Here is a 19,883-nt window from a genome sequence, read left to right on the forward strand (position 1 = left end):
ACCTTAGGCCAACCTTCAAAGTCCACTTGAGTCTCAGCTCCAAGATACCTACCCACCCTCCTGATCTGAGTCCCAGCTTCCCCAGCTTCAACCTTAGTGCTTATTTATTACTCAGGGGGGCGCTAAATCTACGTGACAGTTCTTTGCAAACTAAGAAGTACCGTACAGATATCGCGGGCGACATTGGCATCTCTTTCTTGCATTATTTTTTACCTGTTCTATGTTTATCTTGTTATCCCTCCTCACCTTGCCTCCTGCTAACTGGGAGCTCCTAGATGTCAAACGTTTTATGTTAATCCATTCTAGCCTGAAAAAAAACACTGAGGCAGTAGGGAGCTATAATAAATGAGTGGGTGAAGTGAAGGATGCTCTGCTAGGTGTAGCGGAGGTGGGTAACGTGGACACGAGTACAGCTCTCACAAGAGGCCCTGTAGTTAGCGCAGGTAAAAGAGCGCGGGCTTCCGTTCTCAAAGACTTTGGTGCAGGTATGGACTTTCCTACAGTGTGACATCGGTCTCTTTCTTAACCCCTTTGACCATCCACATTCTCATGTGAAAAATGAGGAAGGTGATTTTGCTGTATCCTTCATTGGGTGCTGTTTATGAGGCGTAGATGAAGAGATGTTAGTGGAAAAACTGTTTTGTTAATTTTAAAGTGCTTGTTAGTTGTTTCCAATAAAAACATATGTTAGGCAGAACTTCTGGTTATGCACTGGATAAGTTCATATGTCATGCTGAGTCCTAGCCAGGAAGAGGATGTGGTTAGGTGAGTAGGCATGGGAGCTGAGGGAGGCCTGGCTGATCTTGACCGCCTCAGCTGGGTCTGGTCCTGAGCTGGTGGCTCAGGGGTGGGAGGCCCCTTACAGTATGTCAAGGGAGCTTAACGAAGTGGTAAGGAGCTTTGTAAACACCAAGCTATTCAGACTGGGACAGGGAAATGAGAAAAGGGGTGGGATAACATTGCTTCACACCTGTGTGAAGATTTCTTTGGGGAGCCTTTCTGGGGGGGAGGGGCTTACTTTACTGCATTTTATGAAGAACCTTTCAACAGTAAATATGAAACCAGATGACAATTAGCAAATTACAGTCACGCAGCCACTCTTTTTCTCTGTAGTGAAAATTTACGGTAGGTTCTGATAGGGGAGGGTTTGTAAAAGAAGGAAGTGAAGTTAGCAACAGCTTCCTGCCATGACTTGGGAATTTTGAATCTGGGCAACTTGACTTCTAGTTTCTGTCTGCTGTGAATTGCTCTCTGGCACTTCAGCAGCCTCCAGACTAGTTGTGGGCTTTTCAAGTGGCTGTGTAATTGGGGACATTGCAAGAAGCCTCTTGCTGAATGTTTTCTTACATACCAAAAATGAAGAAATACACATCTCTGATGGTAATTCAGTTCTCCAAGTACATGCAAAAAATGTGTTATATACCACAAAAGGAGGGGGATGCAGGCGGTGATGGTTTGGTGAGGCTGCTTGTACATTAGTACACGTTTGCGTTAGGAGCTCTATGTTATTGTGATCTTGGGTAAATTATGTAAACGTCTGCACCTTAAGGTTCACATCTGTAGAATGAGAGCATTGGGGTAGTGGCCTGTTGTTACTCTCAAGCTGTGAATATTGAATATTTTAAAAGGGGCTTTTTTATATTTAATATTTTTTTATATTTAATATTTAAAAAAGGGTTGGAAAATTTTCTCCTAGTATTCTAATTATACATGGAAAACTTCCTAGAGGAGCCTGAAACTTTTTAGGAGTTCTTCATTGTTCTCAAAGTGTTTATTAAGGACTTAGGGTGTGCCTGGGACTTCTTTGGGGGCTGGAGATGGACAAGGCAGGGTCCCTGCCTTTTAGATGCTTGCATTCTAAGGAGAAGAAACGGGATAAACTCACAAACACACAGAGAGGTGACACAGAGAGGAATTACTGTTGCATTGGATGTGGAGTTATGAATGGGAAAAGTCAAGGACAACTTAGCCATTTAGCCTGAGCTGATGATGGTGGTGCTTTCCAGCCTGGGAGGTGGGGAATCCATATTCTGATAAGTTTGACATGCTTGGGAGACATGTTATCTAGAGTTTTAAATTTGGGAGTCTTCACGATGTAGATGGTGTTTGAAGCTTTGAGACTGGTTTGAGATCAGCCGATGACTCAATTTAGAGAGAAAAGGGAAGAGGGCTGGGGACCAAGCCTGGATTCTAACATTTGGAGGTTGGGTGGGGGAGGAGAAGAGGAGAGAGACCTTAGTTGCTTGCTCTTGGCTTCCATTCAGCAAGTCTGTGTTAAACGCTAACACGTGCTCTGCTCTTTGTTTAAGTTCAGGGACTACCTGTGTCTGTGTAAGTGCACCCACATATATGCGCAGGGGTTAATAAATGCCTTTTAAGGCCATAACACTCAGTACTTGCAGGCTGCTGAGAGAGGAGATCTCTCTTTGGTGACCTCTACCTCCCTCACTTCCTCCTCCTGCCAAGTGCATTGATGCCCATGACACCACCCCCTATGGGTGGCAGCCACTCTCTAGACGCCCATGTCCTTCTGAGTCAGCTGGTCAAGTTGAATGTTGATCAAGAGTTGGTTTTGTTTATAACAAAAGCTGTTTTTGTCAGTTGTACTTGTTATTGTAATTACGTAATTGAAATTTTATGTACTCTGATTACATATGAGTATTATTTTTCTACAAAAATGTGCTAAATACTTTGGAAGGCCTCCAAAGGCAAGCCTCCGAAAGGAATGCTGTTGTTAGGTATGGCCGTGGCAACTGTAAAAGACTGTAACTGTAAAAGCGTAACCGCGCTTCTGTGAGGGCTACCAGCCTGCTTCTCGAGAGCCTTTGAGTTTGTGCTTGAAGAGAAAGGAGAAATTGGAGTCTAGGGAAAAAGATTATTTTAATTCACAAAAATTTATGTTCAAGGATGTTTATCACTTCAATATTTGTAGGAAAAAAATTGGGTGCAACCTATGTATCAAATAGTGCAAAAATGGCTCAATTGTGACATGTACACGTAGAGGACTATTATACAGTGATGAAGCATCCGACTTTTGACGCACGCTAAATGACGTGGAGAAATGTGCACGGGATGATGGTGAATTACAGAGGATGCTAAGCATTTTACATAATGTCATCTCAGTTTTAAAAACTCTGCCACAATATTGATAGAGTTTACCTCTGGGTGGTAAGATTATGGGTCACTTTATACTTATGATAAATTTTGTAATTTTCTACTTTAAACAGATGTTATTTTTGAAATTACATAAAAACTTCGTCACAGTAATGGATGACTAGAAACTCTAAAAAGAGGCCTTTGACAGTTGGAGAGAACATGAGTGAGAACAGTAAAAATTAGTTGTAGTCTTTAAAATGATTATTTATAATTAAATATATAAACAAATAAAATTATCTCTATTTTTTAAATACATACATATATGAATAAAATTACTGTTCATCTGTGTAATAATAGATAATTATTAGACATAGGTTAATATATATAGAAATGATTGCTTTTAATCTTCATAATTCTTATGCATCATTTATAATAGTTATAGTCTTTATAATAACCAAAACAGTTAAACAAAATAGAATTTTTCTCATTTTAGAAATAAACAGAATCTCAGAAAGGGTTGTTTCCCCTGCCTCAAGTTACATAGTTGCTAATGGCAGAGTTTGAACCCAGATTTTCTGATTCTGAATCTCTTGGTCTTTCTGCTCCTGGCACTGTGTTTGTAGTCTTTTCTTCAGTGAAGTTAGGTATGGAAAGAAGGAGTAAAGGGAATCTGGCTTAAAAGTCTTGAACTGAGGGACTGCTTGTAAATGGAAGGTTAAATAAAGGGAGTCAGGTACAAGTCTCTCTTTGAAACAGGAACCTGAGAGTGGACATGCTGTCAGAAGGAGCCTCGACCTACGTTTCCAAAACGGGTGCATTTGTTGGAGTGCAGGAGGAAAATATTAGAGCTGCTATTAAGCTGTTTTAAGAAATAAACTAAATTTACTAGTATTTAACATTGGGATTGAAACTGGGACCGTTACTTGGGTCCCATGTCAGATGATAAGTGTCCTGTTTGGAACACAGCTGTCCCGGGGATTGTGTGGAACTTGCACAAGGCCAAGTGTGGAGAAAGGCCCCGACTCTTGTTTGCTTTCAGCCTATTGTGATGTGCTGCATTTACTCAATAGATTTACAGATTATGGTAACCAGTTTTAATTAAAACAACAGCTACAAAATTGACACTTGGCTTGAAAAGATTCCTACAAAGGACCATGGGTGGAAGGTAATGTTGATAACGCAAACACAAATGAGCTGTGAAACATTGGCAGAGCTGAGACTTATGCCGGTTATCAACTCTGAGGTTATTATCAACTCTGAGGTTAGCTGAAAAGTGAATTTTGTCCAAGAAAATTCAGTCCTATGTGGAAATATTGTGCAGTTGCAAAAGTCCTCCAAAGTGGAGGAGATGATGCCAATGGCCAACGCCAGGAGCATCTGTGTGCTTCAGGGGACCAGGGGATAACGTCCCCCAGGAGTCACGGTCATTTTCATGTAGTGCAGTTTCTTTTTTAATTCTTTTTATTCAGCAACCATATGTTGAGTATCTGTTAGGTACTAGGCACCACGTGGTGGAGAAGACAAAGCCTAAAAGGAGCTCACAGTCTAAAAAGGTCTCGATGTTGTGCTACCATTATAGAATGAGAATGGTTTAGTTGTAAGGGATTCGTGGAGTATCTCGCCCGGCCGCATTGTTGTTAGGGGAGGACCTCACCGCACGCTGATGAGACCCCGCTGTCAGTACCTGGGAACCATCGGAATCTCTCCTCCGACTTGGTATCGTGAGGCTTCACGTAATGGCATCCAGCTTTCCCTTTTTTTTTATTTGGCTGTTTACAGTTAATTCTTAGCCCTGATTTTCGAACTTGCATTTTTGCCCCTAGGTATTGCTAATACATTCCAGCCTAAAAAAACCCTTAAACTGAAGGCTCTAAATCTTATATCAAATGAATGTTTTCTTTTAAAAATGTTGTGTGTGTGTGAAATTCTTTGTATTGATTTTATTTTAAATGCAGAAGATCTCTGTTGGCTACTAACACTAATAGAAATATTAGCATCCCAGACAACAGAAAGGAGCACACTGCTGGGATGGTGTCATTTGACATCACCTTTCACTATTGACATCTGACCAAAAGCAGCATTCCCAGTTCATGAGTCAGGGTTCAGCCATGTACAGCCAGGTGATAATTTTTAAGTACATCTCTGAAAGAACCCCAAGAAGTACCTCTTTCTAAAGAATAATGTGGCATATACTTTAGGCTTGAAATATTATAATTGAAGCAGGCTTATTAAATATTCATCTGTTCCTATGCACTGTTCTCAAGTGAGTTAAACAGATCATGAAGGAGTCTCTCCTATTTAAAAAAAACAAACTCCTGTTTAACAAAACAGACTCTTTTATGTTTGCAAATGAATTATGTTTGTAATAATTGGTGAGAGCAATATTATCTGAAAGTCTAGTCTATCTTACCCTCCTCCTCCCACTCCACTTTTTGGTGGTGATGGTGGGACATTAAATAGAGCCTTTAAAAAGTAGGATTTCCCCACGAGTGTTAAAAATGAAAATATAATAGTCACTGCCATAATTTATGGCAAATTATGTCAGGAGTAGAGGAAAGGGAATTCTTCAACTATCTTGATGTTTCACTATAGGGAACCTGTGAGAAATAGAGAAAAATAATTAGGAAAAAATTATCCATAGCTTCACCATTAAAATGAAAATTCCATTAAAAAATACTTTTAAAAATAGCACATTTGTGGTTATTTTATGCAATTGAATGGCCAGCACTAAATCACGTAGGGCTAACCTGAAAAAGGAAAGAAGCATCAGTGAGAGTGGGATGAGGGTGCCATCTGTTACCCTTTTAGTGGTTGTTATTGTTTTTTTCTGATATAGGCAAAAATTACTCCATAAAAAATGCTTTGAGCAAATGGAAGACTAACATATTTTGACAAAAATAGTGCAGAGATGTGTCTTAGAAAATGACTTTATTGTAGCATTTTGAATGTGAGTTGGATCATTTTGGTTTAACTGTGCAGTCGAGACCTATGCCTCCCCTCCTCTCACTCTCTCGAGTGCAGCATCTATTCTAGCATGAGGTGTATAGAAATTAGGGTCAGTTTCTGGCACATTGTGGAGGCACCAACCATTTGTGGTGGGTAGTGATGACAAAGTGCAGACTTTCTCAATGAAACAGGTTGCCTTGACTTTTTACTTGTGTATACACACTCTTCAAGTTTTAAAACTAACTCGATGTACATTGAGTGCTTCCTGTTGAGGAAATGGACGAGGTGTGTGAAGCCCCATGGGGCGGAGTTGGGACTGGACTGTAGTGGACAAACTTTGGATGACTCTGAGTTTGTGCATCTGTTTCCTTGATGATTCACCTGCTTTGTAACATCAGCATCTCCAAAGCCAGATGCCAGAATGACTAGAACTGTTGCGCTCAGTGGAATATTGGCTTTCTTGCTATTAAACGGTCATGTTTTTTGGTGTCCAAGCAGTTAACTTTGGAAAGAAACAATTTTGATGTGTCTTTTAAAATGTTTTATAAATAAACTTGGTTTAAATAATAGTTAATACTACACTGTTCCACTGTCTTTAAAACCCATTTCTGTGGCAATATTCAGCACAATATTTACATAATTCTGCAAGACGTTATTGTCAATTTGAGATATCTTTATGTTAGTTAAAAAGATTAACATGCAATAAAATTGCCTTTTTTTCTTTGGTGTACAATTCTGTGGGTTTTAGCACATGTATGGATTTGTAACCATCCCCACAACTGGTCCATCCCATCAAAAAGTTTCCTCAGGCTACATTCTCTCCCCACTCCTAAATTCTGGCAAACATTGCTCTGTTCTCCATCCCTATAGTTCTGTCTTTGCACAGATGTCATTTAAATGGAAGCATATACTGTGTAATCTTTCGAAGCTGACTTCTTTCACTCTATATAATTCCTTTGAGATTCATTCGAGTTGTTGTGGGTATCCATAGTAGGCTTCTTTTAATTACTGAGTTAGGATTCCATTATATGGATGTACTGCAGGGTTTTTATGCATTAACCCATTGAAAAACATTTGGGTTGTTTGAGGTTTGGGGTATTACAGATAAAGCTGCTGTGACCCTTTGTGTAGAAGTCTTTGCATGCACATACGCTTTCCTTTCTCTTGGATAAATACCTAGGAGCAGAATGGCTAGATTATATGGTAGATGTACATTTAACTTTTAAAGGAAATTTCAAACCATTTTCCAGGGTTAATTCTATCAATTTGCATTCCCACCAGCAATGTAGGAGAGTTTCAAGTGCTTGGCATCCTTGTCACCACTTGTTATTGTCAAGGTTTTTTATTTTAGCCATTCTAGTAGATGTAGTGGTATCTCATGGTAGTTTTAATCTGCATTTCCCTAATGGTTGAACATTTTTTCATGTGCTTGCTTTAAGCTTACTTGCAGTCATTTTCATGTGCTTACTTGCAGCAGTTTGTATATCTTTTTTGGTGAAAGGTCTGTTCAAGTCTTGTGCCCATTTTTTAATTGGGTTGTTTCTTTTCCTGGTTTAGTTTTCAGAGTTGTGTTTTTTTAAACATATTCTAGATACAAATCCTTTGTTGCGTATGTGATTTGCACATATTTTTCCTGGTCTGTACCTTATTTTTTCATTCTCTTAATTGTATCTTTCTCAGAGCAAGAATTTTTGAATTTAAAGACATATAATTTATCTTTTTTTTGTTTTTTTTTCTTTTTAGTGGATTACGCTTTGGGGCTGATGTCTAAGAACTCTTTGCCTAACTCCAGGTCATAAAGATTTTCTTTTATGTTTTCTCCTAAAAATTTTATAGTTTTCCATTATACATTTAGATCTATATGATCTATTTTGAATTAATAGTTGTGTAAGGTCTGAGCTTTGGATCAAGTTTCCTTTTTTTGCATATGTATGTGTAATTATTCCAACACTGTTTGTTGAAAAGACTGTTTTTTCTCTGTTGAATTGCCTTTGCATCTTGGCCAAAAATCAGTTGGCTGTATTTTGTGAGTCCATTTCCCTGGTACTTCCTGTTTCTCTGAGGTTCCCTCTTTCAGTCCTCGAGACACAAAATGGGGCTTTAGAATAGGGCAGTGCACTTCCTGTGACTGCCTACCTTCTAGACCAAGAGGCAGGAAGACAGAGGGCAAAAGAGTAACAGATGTTTGCGCCTGCCTCTTGAGATCATAGCTCCTCTGATCAGAGGGGAAGCTTCCTTTCCCTCAGAGGTTTAAGTGATTGTGGTCCTCTCTGCCCACCACCACCTTGCAGTTGCCTTGTGCTGGGGAGGAAGAGAATAGAGAAAAAAGGAGGAAACACGGGGACTTTCCCCCATTCTATCAAGGGTTAGGAATTCCCTTTCCTGCTTCTTAAACTAGAGCTCAAGAGGCTTTGCGGATTTGTTCCCTCTGTCTGCATCCTAGAGCTCATTTCCAGGTGTCTGGCTACCTTGAGTCCAGGCTAAGGGATTTTGGAGGAAAAAATGAGGAAATTCATCCCTGGTTTGGTGGTACTTTGAGTTGTGCTCTTCTCCCCCAATCAGCTTGCTCTCATCATTTACGTTTCAGAGCCCTCAAATCCTGCTTCATGTATTCTATCCAGGTGTTATAGCTGTGTTCAGTGGAGAGACTGGGTGTAGTACACTTCCTTCATCTTAACTGGAGCCAGTACCCCTCTATATTGTTTTTAAGTACAAAATTTAGAGTAATATTTTGGCTGAGTTAAGTAAATCTGGAAACAATAGGTATTCTGTGGAAAATTGTTTCTCATAGACTTTTTAAAAGTCATTTTATCTTGGCTGAATTGATTTATTTACATTTTTAAATATAGGAACAAAGTGGAAACTTTCAGTTTTGTGGAAATCCCACGTTAAGATTTCAGTGGACTCTTTCTCTTGTTCCTCGTCACTATTAAAAAATTACCAATTTAGGGTAAGCATTTTAGTACAATATGCAGATTTACATTCAGTACCATTTGATTTTAGGTGCAGAAATGCACCTAGGAAGCCTATAGTCATTCACAATTCCGTTTACGTTGTAGTTCTTATCTTTCATTACATCAAGAATTGTCTAATTTTAATCCTTTAATATCCAGTTATTGAACTGCTTCTGAGATGTGAGTTGTTTCGTCTGCATTCTGAACCCATTGCATAAGCTTTAAGAGGAATTAGAGGACTTAGGGAAGTCCAAAAAAGAAGGGCTAATTATTAACATTTTCATTCTCTACTGACTTAAAAAAAATGTGGACTAAATATAATTATCCAGACAGCTGATGAAAAACAAGTATAGCTCAGTAGATTCCTAGTGGAAACAACCACACGGCCTAGAAATTAGCTAATTTATTTTAAGTAATTATCAGTAGAAATCCATTAAAAATAGTGAGGGGGAATCAACTGTAGGTAATCTTAAATCTCTTGAAATCAACCTCAGGAGGCCATGTTAATGGGATCATGGCAGGATATAGGAGTAGACAGAAAGGCCAAGTTTAAGGTAATTAAGAATAACTCATTTGGCATTTAAATTATGGAAAGTGGCAGTAATATATAAAGACGGAAGACACTTGGATAATCCTATGATGTCCCTTTATAGATACATCACAATGGTTAATAGTGTTGGTGTTTTTATGATTTTAGCATCTGTTTTCCACAAAATGGTCAAGTCTTAAGGACTTGAATATTGTCTCCCCTAGTGCTTGCCATGCTTTGATTATTTAAGACTAATAACAATTGGGAATGTTTATAGAGCTCTGTGACAGACCTTGTGCTGAGTGAGCATGGATTATACCATGTCCTCGTCACAAGAACCTGGTGAGGCTGGTCCAGATTGGCAGGAGAGGAAATGGGCACAAGAGGGAATAAGTGCTTAGGATCAAATTCATGTGGTCTGACTCTAGAGCCTTTCTTTGTTCTTAACCTTCCAGTTATAAGATTACCCTGTTGAATGGGGAAAAATTCTTGGAAGGGATTGAGAAGACCAAATTAAATAATAAAAATATTTATTGCATTATTTACAATAGCCAAGATATGGAAACAACCTAAGTGTCCATCAATGGATGAATAGATAAAGGAAATGTAACATGTATATATATACACACACACACACACACACGTATACATACAAATGGAATATTATTGAGCCATAAAAAAGAAGGAGATCCTTCCATTTGCAGCAACATGAATGGACCTTGAGGATATTATGCTAATTGAAATAAGTCAGACAGAGAAGGATAAATACTGTATGATCTCACTTCTATGTGGAATATAAAAAAACCAAAGCAAACAAAAAACCAAGCTCATAGATACAGAAAACAGATTGGTGATTGCCAGAGGTGGGGGGTGTGGAATGGATGAAATGGGTAAAGGGAGTCAAAAGGTATAAACTTTCAGTTATAAAATAAATAGGTAATGGGGATGTGATGTACAGTATGGTGACTATGTTAATAATATTGTATTGCCTATTTCAAAGTTGCTAAGAAAATAGATCTTAAAAGTTCTCATCACAAGAAAAAACCATTTTTTTATAACTGTGTGTGGTGACAGACATTAACTAGACTTACTGTGTGGTCATTTTGCAATGTATACAAATATCAAATCATATTGTACACATGAGACTAATATATGTCAGTTATACCTCAACAAAAAAATTATCTATGCATTTTATAAAAGTAAAGAGCATTTTAACTAGATGTGTGGAAGCCTCAACAATGGAATGCTGGGTTTCGTGATCACTCAATTTAAACCAGAGAAAGAAAGGGAACAATTTTGGTTTTATGATTCATTCTGTTGTCAGAACATTCCTTCTGTCAGTTTTCCATGTCAGCTTGGTGTCAGTAACCACGTTGTATCATCACCTCCTTCCTGAGGACGTCTCACTCAGTAGGATTGTGCCGCAGTGAGCTTCCTTAATCCAGTGCCAGGGGAATGACTCCAAGGGAAGACTCAGACAGCTGAGGTTCAAGGAGATCAGAATTTGGTACTTTTTCCACGTGAATAGTTTAGGGTCTTGATGCACTTAATCTTTTTAAACTTCCCAAATGGTCTTATGGAGATGAGTCCTTATTCATGTTCAAGAGATGACTCGCTCTCTCTGTCCTCTCTTCCTCACTTGGATTAATTAACGTGCTCTTAAACCAGTTGGTTGAATTTATACTTCTGAGAGAGAAGACGACCCTTAAGGGGTTGAGGAATGGTGTTAACATCCTGTCCAGATGGATATTTGTGCCTGGATGTTCGTGTTTATACATATTTTCCTTTGTGAATGTACAGGCAGCAGCCAACTCGAGTCAGCCAGACAACTTGTGTGGTATTCTTCCTTTTTACGAACAGTTTTGGCTGATAGCTAAGCACAGATAAGATCCTTTTTCTGTTCCCATGGAGCTGTTTTGCTCTCTTTTTGATAAGCGACTTCATATTACAGACCAAGGACACGTTAAAGTTGTTGGTGGGGTGGAACTTAAAAGTGGTCAAAATTTGTGGGCTATCAGAATTTTATTCTTTACCTAAATCGAAACACTTGTGTACCCACATTGCATAGACCAAGATAAATGTTTGAGATTCAGTTTTTATTTCTATTACTAACAGCTGATCATAAGTAGAGGCATTTGGGTGTGAAACTGATAGTGGGGAAAGCGCTCTGTGGCGTTTTCTGTGAAGTTGCATGTTCCTCTTTATGAAAATGTCTCCAAATTCACCTTTCATTCACCTTGGCCCACACTTTGTGAGAACTTAAAACTAGCCCACTTGGTTCTTTTCTTTTGCAGCTATCAATACTATTGGGAGATTACGTGTATAGAAAATCTCACCAGAAACCAAGGAAGACCCTGCTTAGTTGTAATTCCTTAGAAAATCTTGTCACAGCTTAGATGAGCTTAGAAATGTGAATCCTCACTCTGTAGCCTCGTTCTTGCTTACCTGGCTCGTGGTTTACTTCCCAGTCTGTCCCTGCTCTCAGTTTTCGTTTTCCACGTTGCTGCCATAATTTCTGTATAAAAAGCATGTCTAAACCATGTCACTCTCCTGCTTAAAACATTTCCAAAGCTCCTCACAGCCTGTGGGAGAAAGCCGGGATTGTTCATGTGGCCTCCCAGCCCTCTGATGGGAACCCGGGCAGCCACATCGTCTGCTACTCTCTCCTTTGAACATGGTCCTTCTGAAACACCACGCTCTCACCTCAGGGTGCTTGTGTCCTTTCAGTGCTTCCCTTTCCATCTCCTTGTTCTGTAAGATTTTACGTCAGGGCTTCCTTTCTTCTGACACCGCTAGGTTGGGTGGCGTGCCCCAGTGCCTGTCGCTGTAGTGTATTTGTCTGTTCATGTGAGGGAGCTGTGAATTCCTTGAGAGCAGGGTACCGTGTCTTAATTATCTGTTCCTTCAAGCCTGGTCCCGAAACTGACACATAGTTAATGCAGTGTTGCATGAATGATGGAGTTGCCATTTGAGGTAGTGAATTCCCCTTCCTAGAAATGTTTCAGGCAGGAGCTGAGGACTCTCTTACTCAGAAGTTACTCTCTCTCTGATTTTGTTTTTTATTTTATTTGATGCTTTTAGTTAGCTTTATTTTAAATTTTTTCATCTTTTATTCTTTGACCATTAAATATATAAAAGCATTTTAGTAATTAGCATCATATTAATAGCTGCATGGTGCCTAATATATATATTAGCGCTAACTTCTCTGACAATGCAAGGCAGAGAGTAATAGCGTTGTTTTCATTTTATATTTGTAGGGAACTGAGGCCAGAGTCTCAGTTACCAGAGATAAATTAGGCTGCCCAAGGTTTGACCTGCAGTTACTAATTATGAGAACCAGGATTCACATCTAGGTTTGAATCTAGACATTATGTACATTTCGCTATGCCATGTTGCCCATAAAGAAAACTGATGTTTGTGTAATTGCACTGATTTAATATACAGCAAGAATTCCATGGTTGTCAGGTAGTGGTGACTTGACAGCAGGCTTGTTGTTAGTTTGGCAAAAATATTTGAAATAGAGACGAGTATTCTTTTTTTAAAGAAGTGAACTGAGATAAAATGGAAATAGATTATTTTCGGTTTAGTTTCTCCATTTGGGTTTTGTTTCTGGCTTTAAACAAAACCTGTACATCGAGTTAAATTGGAGAAGGTGATCCTGACATTTCTTTTCTATAGTCAGTGAATTTCTGATTCTGCCCAAAGACAGGAGTCCGCCTCCCCAGCTGCATCCCAGCTCTGTGGAATCACTCAGTTTACGGTAGGCATAATCCACTGCGAGCATCCTTCAGCTGTTTGGATGGTAGGGGGTGGGGGAAGGGGTGCAATAGCATTTCCACAAAAATAAAATAATGAATCTCACCGACATCAGGCAGGTTGCTATAAAGCAGGTACGCCTTTTAAAAATAAAATGATGGTAGGTATCAAGTAGAATAAGAATGCTGTGACACTTAATCCCGGCATGGTTCTGTGATAGCGGGCAGTAGCTGCCCAAACTGTTACCTAACAATTCGCCTGGCTCGTAAAACACAAAGAAGCTTTTTGTAAACAGCTTGTGTTGTGTTGTATCATTGATGTTTAGCTCTCTGCTTCCGCCTGCACGCTGCTCTCCGTGCCTGCTCTCCAGGGACTGCTCTGCGGTCCAGCTCACTCTCCCCGGTTCAGCTCCCAGAGCAGATCAGATGTTCCAAGAACCAGATGCCTTTGGTGCCCAAAGGAAAAATTAGAAAAGATTTATTTTGATTTAAAAGGATGTTTAATAAAGATGTGGATGTGTGATTTAGATGAAAAAAGATAGTGAATCATGAAATGATATGTTTTAATACTGTAAATTTATTTGAAACTGCTTTTTGCCAAATCTTACCATGTATACTTTAAATATTTTCTACCATCTGCAATGAAGTGGTGTTTGACTAGTAGGAGAAGGGATCTGATTAAACAGGGTTTGATTTTCTCACATAAAATGTCTGTAGGGAAACCATTAGGGGTGGTGCTTCTACCAAGTCATCAGGGAGGGACTCAGGCTCCTTCCAGCTTTCAGCGTCCTGAGCGCAAGGCCTCCATCCACAAAACCACAGGACACTGTTGGAACGCCAGCCAAGACGTCTGCGTGAGGAGAGGAAAGGAAAGGGGGCAAAGGGACTTTCTGGAATCCCCCACCCATTGAATTCTACTTCAAACTCCTTGGCCACCTCTGTCTTCCAGGCAGGCTCAAGTGTGGTGTTTAAGTGGGTACCTTGCCAGCCCAAATAAAATCAGATTTCTATGACTTAAAGGGAAGGGGAGTGGAAATTAGATTTGAAAGAGTTGACTCTGCCACCAAATGCAGACTTTATTTTTTAAGTCATTAATCTGCCTAACCATCTTTTCAGAGTTTAAAGGGAAGTATATTTTGTAGGGCTATTTTAAAGAAGTATTTCAGTTTGGGGAATTTTTTTTCCAGGCCACTGCTGTGCTTTTGTAGAATTCCTAATGTCCTTTTGTTACTCTCCAATTAGTAATCTTTTAAAATTATAAGTATCAATCTGGGTTTAAAAATGGAACAGGGTTGATATTACCTACTTCAGAGTAAGAAATCCTTTCATGCCTTTCCTGAAGACACGATTTAGAAATATTTAGGAAAAGTCATCAGGTCTTTCTCACAGAGCACCTCCCTGGCTATGTCTCTTGCAAGCTCAATCCTTCAGGTGTTAAGAACTTCTGGCAGCTCTGCTCATGCTCTGGTGCCAGATTCTGCCACACTCTTCTGATGTGCTGTGGTCTTTCCTGCCTCTGGATTTTTTTCCCTGGTAAGTTCTCTGCCTGAAAGTTTCTGCCAGTACCTTTCAACGTGGGCACATCCTCTTGATTGTTCAGGTTTTGCTTCACTGCTCAGCCTTTCCTGTCCTGCATGCTGCCTTCCCTCTCTGTCGGTTGTCTTCTGACTGGTTTAGGTGCTGCTAGGTCTCTGCTGCCCTAATCGCAGAGAGGAAGTGCAGCAGTGACGGTGTGGAGTAAATGAGATAGTCCAGGTGAGCCACTCGGAACAGTGCCCAGCCTCCCCGTGGGAAGCAGGCATTGTGTATATCCATCATCTTTCCCCATTGCGTGGTATTGCTTCTATGCTTTTATGGATGATAGATTTCTGGAGGGCAGTTGTTGTGTTCTGTTATTCCTGACATCCCTGTACAGTGTGTGGTGCATAGGAAGTGCTCAGGAAACGTGTAAAGACTGAGCAAGTGGGAGTGGGTTAACCAGAAGAGGAGAAGGGAAGGCTGGAGCTCTCCAGTCCACTTTCACCCTGGAAACATGAGGTAGTGAGTGAGGTCTCTACATCCCAGAGGTAAAGAGCAGGTCATCTTAGCTTGGCAGGGAGCAACAGTTTTTCCACCGTGCTTTGTCTTATCGAGTGAGCTGGCCCTCATGCAGGTACCGTGGCGTGATTTCAAACTCTAGAATCATGTGTCATTGGAAGACTTAATTTAGGAGCTCTGCATTCATTTGCTTCAAGTTGTGCATTTAACACTGCTGTGTGCTGGGTTCTAGAGTTGCAAAGTGAACCAGGGTAGTCATCGTCTTTAAATTTTTCCGAGATAGTGGAGGACAGACAGGCAGACAGAGACACACACATGCGTGCACACACTGTCCTCAGTGTGTAAGTGATTAAATGAAAGCTTAAAGGTATGAACAGAGAAGTGACTCATGATTCTTACGTTTTATTTCTTCTTTAGGGACATTGTTCTCGTTGTGGAAGGTAAGTGTTGTTCCTTAAGCCCTGTTCTTTCAGAGCTTTCGTGAGCTTGTTTGTATTGCTATGTGGGAGATACCACACTGCTGGTAGCAAAAATGAGGCAAGAACAGCATCAGAGGTGATAGATATCCTCTGCAGTGCCAGTATCTTTGACCACTACTTGCCTGGACGTGGCAACACTAAAGAAAAACTGCTGAGACCTTCTCTTTGAGTTCTTGGCATTCATCCTTAAGGTGATTGCATGGTATAAGATGGCTACTAGAAGCATCACATTAATATTCTAAAAGGTGGAAGGAGGGAGGGGAAAAGGTTGAAATTCTGAACACAGCCAGCTTCTTTTAAGCAACCTTTCTTTGCTTAATTTTCTCAAAACACATATGCTTGTTTCTCATTGGCCAGCACTTAGTCATGTGGACTCACCCAGCTGCAAGAGAGGCTGTGGAAGGTAGTCTTTAGTTAGATGCCTTGCTTCCTCTAGATGAATTGTGGCTTCTGTTGGGAACAAGGGCAGCATGGATATTGGGTAGTAACAAGCAGCCTCAGCCACATTGCTCAGTAAATGTTCTGTGAATGAATGAATGAGGCATTAACAAATCAAGGCTTTTGGTGTCGAGACTATGCATTTGCTTTTCATGGTCTATAGGTTTTGGATCTTAAAATCAGATCGACCTTTCAGATGTCTAGAAAATGAAATATTTGGATTTGCTCTGCCCTCTGAATCAGTGTTAGTTTGTTAAGCATGGTGGACTGGGCCAGAACTGTAGGCTAATGAGAGGAGACAGGTTTGGGGTGTGACATATACGTATGGACATGTCTGGTATTTTACTTTCATTCTTGATTAGCAATAGTTTATTTAAATGGGTTTTACTGGATTACTGTTGTTTTGGTTTACAGAAATAGATACATAATTTATGTAGTTTTGTATTTATAGATCACCTCTGTTCTGGCAGTGATTACCTAGTGTGGACACTAAAATTGATGGGATGTAATTTCCTAAGTGATACAGTACTGCTAGTGCCAAGCTTAGACCACTGTAGTAGCCTTGAAATACAAATTTTTAAGAATTGTAAAAGTTCTAAGTGCTTGGAGGCTTCCTCAAAATTGAAGATAATTTCCAAAATTATCATCAATTGGTGCTGTAATTATTTAACTGATATTATTATAGGGTATTCATGGTTTTCTTTTATCTTCCAGTTTCTTAACATAAAAGTCAAAAGAAAACTCTCTCTTCATTGTCAGTGAGACTATTTTGGTCAGCACGGCCCTGTGAACTTGTACTTCTGAAGGAAGTGTACTGTGAGGAACCTTAAAAATAGGTTCTGCGGGCTGTGTCTTTAGGACGACATTCATGCACTCCATTGAAAATATGCTCTGTGACTTCATTTTATTGTGCTGAGCAATCAGAAATTGGTTTTCCCAAACCATCCGAATGTGAAGAATGGCCTGCTTTTATTCGTTCTGTGAAGAAGTGGATTCCAGGGACCCTCAGCTGCAGGATGGCCCTTCTTCACAGCTGCCGCCCTTCCTTTGTGGGGGACGCCCGTTGCTAAGAGAAGGCTTTGTCTGTTGCGTATAAAATGGACTTTGTTTGGACCTCCCTCAAGCAACTTCAACTGTGTCAGAGTCCAGCTGGACATTCCTCACCAGATGATCATTTAAATGCAGGTCAAATTTAGAACCCAACTTATATGAGTTCAAAAATAGACACTGCCTTTAGAAAACTGACCTCTGGTACTCTTGTGGCTTGGGGATCTGATAGGCTATTTCTTGTCGTTCACACAGCTCTGTTTTAGACTCTGAAAGGTGGTGTGCATTAAGGCTAGATGAAACCAGTGTCCTTGTAACATGGGACCCTGGTCTTCATTGCCATACATCGGTTTCTTCAGTCCACACTCGTTACTTCCAGCGCGTTTTTGGCAAGACGAGAGTCCGTTTATCATAGAATAGAATCTGGTTTCTGTACATTAATTTTATGGAATGTTTTCCAGTTTCACTAGGAAAGCCTAGAGAACATAAAAAAAAAATCTAACAGGTTAATTTTAAGGTAATAAATCCCTTATATGATATAATCTTCAGTTTTATCTAGATGAGTTGGAAATTTTCCCCAGGGGACAAGGTACCTGCTGGTAACCCTAAAGATGAGAAAGGTAAAACTACTGGTAGCTCTCACCTGAGGCTGGAAGTCAGTTTATCCAGTGATGTAACTTAACATTTATAATATGCAAGTGAATTATCAGTTACCAAAATATGGAGTAATTCTTTGCATCTCAGTTATCACACACGAGTCTAAGGTTTACATAGAAGGTGTTCAGCAGAGAAGTTAATAGGGTAAGATTGGGGTTGGAGAGAAGTTCATTGCTAACTTTTTAATTATCAGAGAAGCAAACCTATATTGTCCTTGCATGGATATATTTGAATTATTGCCTAAAATTTTGTCCAAAATTGAAACAAAATGGTAAACTTAAAGTTTTAAATACTTGAATTATTTATGATTGGAGAGGTAAAATAAACATTTCTTTTTGTGCAGGGAGGTCTACATTTTTGGAGACCGCTTTTCTTGTAGTCTTAATGGTAATCATCTTCATTAACACCTTTGTATAATAGTTTCTTTGAGGCTGATACACCTTTAAATAGTGTTTAACATTGAGTCTTTTGGGTATGTTTAGCGACACAAAATTATATATTATTTTGTGACCCACCTGTGTCAGTAATGGTGTTTTTTTATGTCAAAGCAAATATATTTTAAAAGAGAAAATAGGGATTTTTTGCTTGCTCTTTGTTTATAAGAGGTCAGAGTATATTGTATGTACTATGTGTATGTGTGTGTGTGGTCCCTGTTACTGTAATAATTGCTGTGTTTCCGACAGAGGACCACTGAATAATTTTGCATTGCACAAGTAGTGTTGGGGCGTCTCCAAGATTGCTAAGATAGAAATGTCATACAGACATTGTTTGAAACATCTATGGAAGCATTTATTCTTTGTCGTATACCTATTTGGACAAAAGCAATCTACTTACTTGCCATAGTCATTTTCCATGATAACATAAAAGCTGAAACTATAAAAAGTAGAATTTCCTTCAAAAAGGCAAACTTAGGTGTTGAGTAGCTATCTACTGATGCCATATATATCATAGAGAACATTTTCAAAGTTAGCATTTTAATAGGAATGAAGATGCCTGTTCTAATACTGGGAAGTTTCTTGGTTTCATTTAACAGTGAAATTTGTAATATCTTAACTTTTTATAATTCTCCGTAGGTTGCCGAGTGCTTAAGTAATTAACACCCGTTTTGATCCTCAGAGTCATCCTTGCAAATAGACAGGATATCCACATTTACAAACAGAAAGAAACCAGATGCACATATTAGGTACCTTTCTAAATGATTGGAAAGAAGTGTCATCTACAAGTAGACTGTCAGCAGTCGTTAATCAGTCTGGATTTTGTTTTCCTAGTAAAGCCTTCATTACAACAGAAAACTCAAGCAGAACTAGGTCTGGCTCTTGGAAACGCTGAGCTGTTTTGGGCACAGTTCTCTGAAGTTTAAATTACAGTTGTCCCCATTGATGGTGATCATCATTCATTCGTTTTTTTCCTTGAGTCCCTTCTACGTGTTAGGCATCATCCTAGGCTCTGGGGACATTGTTCTTTCCTGAACCTGACATTGTACTTGTCTTTGTGAAATTTAGGGCTTAATGGAACAGACATGAGCAAATAGTATGGTCACACCAGTAAATATGTACATATAAACTGTAATAAGTGCTCTGGAAGCAATATCACCATGTCTTTCCAGTAGTATAAAGGAACAGTTTGATTTTTTATTTTTCCCTCCCCAACACCCCAGTACATAGTTGTATATTCTAGTTCTAGGTCCTTCTAGGTCTCCTATGTGAGCCGCCACCACAGCATGGCTACTGCATAGATCAGTGGTGTGGCTCCATGACTGAAAACTGAACTTGGCCTGCTGCAGTAGAGCACGTAAACTTTAACCACTAGGCCATGAGGGCTGGCTCAACCTGCTGTTTTATTAACCCCGCCCCCCCCAACGCACACACAAATGGGGACCGGCCTGGTGGCGTAGTGGTTAAGTTTGCATGCTCTGCTTCAGTGGCCCAGGGTTCACCGGTTCAGA

General features: G+C 39.6%; 1 protein-coding gene across 44 annotated transcripts in view; it reads left to right on the top strand.

Moving 5' to 3' along the window:
• SIPA1L1 (signal induced proliferation associated 1 like 1) overlaps window positions 1–19,883 on the top strand; it is a 359,658-nt gene that overhangs the window by 113,857 nt on the left and 225,918 nt on the right. For 4 of the 44 annotated variants that reach the window (XM_070249965.1, XM_070249957.1, XM_070249958.1 and 1 more), the window contains one exon: window positions 15,735–15,757. The exons of the other annotated variants lie outside the window; for them this stretch is intronic. The gene's annotated coding sequence lies outside the window, so the exon portion shown is untranslated. The remainder of the gene's footprint in view (window positions 1–15,734; window positions 15,758–19,883) is intronic. 44 annotated transcript variants of the gene reach the window in all.

Source organism: Equus caballus, chromosome 24 (assembly GCF_041296265.1).
Source record: "Equus caballus isolate H_3958 breed thoroughbred chromosome 24, TB-T2T, whole genome shotgun sequence".
NCBI lineage: Eukaryota > Metazoa > Chordata > Mammalia > Perissodactyla > Equidae > Equus > Equus caballus.